Raw genomic sequence first — 859 nt, forward strand, 5'->3', positions numbered from 1 at the left:
ATTTCAGAATTCGCGGAAATATCTCGCAAGATATTGATTCTCTGTATTAAGTTAAATCGATTTCATTTCGCGTTGTCCGTAATTAAAAACTTAATGGTGTCATGGTGCGATGAAGACGAATTTCAATTTATTATTTACTTTTGAATTTTTTCTAAGTGACGTTGTATATCGTAGTTTCTTATTATTTTAAAACCAATTTTAAATAATAGGATTCAGGCTCTTGACCGTAACGGTCGACGGCCAAAAAAAATATTTCTCGACTTGGAAACTGAATATGCACTTAATATGTAAAAAAGGGCATTTTTCGGATGCGCGTTAGCTCGATGAATCACGCGTTTCTTCGAATATAAAGAAGAGGCACGCGAAGAATGTTGTCGGAAATAATTGTGCACGGTTGATCGATCCCCGATGATTAAGACCGTCAAATTACGCCGCACATCCGGACTTATTTTTATTTAATAAGAGATATAACATATTATTCCGACATAAGTGTCGATGTTTACGCATCATGTGTATATAATATAAAGTAATGAATAAAGTATATATGTTATCGTTGCATTTCCACCGAAAATGATAAGCAGTATTTTTTCAATACTTCTCGCGCCTTCTCTATCTTTGAACATTATTTAATCTAGAATTTTAAGATTGTATTTATTCATTGTTCGACAAATTAATTTGATTGTTTTACGTATATTGTATAAATATATGTCTATATCATCTGTTGTGTCAGTTAGGTGAATCATTGCTTCTTAAAATAAATTTCACAGAATTACACTTGTTAAATTGTATTGTTCCATCTAGATTCGATAACGATAATATAATTGTTTTATTTTGAACGATATATATATATATATATATA

General features: G+C 30.4%; 1 pseudogene; it reads right to left on the bottom strand.

Annotated features, from left to right (window-relative positions):
* The window catches only part of LOC108694604, a 60418-nt pseudogene that overhangs the window by 56199 nt on the left and 3360 nt on the right, over positions 1–859 (bottom strand).

The sequence above is a fragment of the Atta colombica genome, unplaced genomic scaffold (genome assembly GCF_001594045.1).
Source record: "Atta colombica isolate Treedump-2 unplaced genomic scaffold, Acol1.0 scaffold121, whole genome shotgun sequence".
In the NCBI taxonomy this organism is placed as follows: domain Eukaryota; kingdom Metazoa; phylum Arthropoda; class Insecta; order Hymenoptera; family Formicidae; genus Atta; species Atta colombica.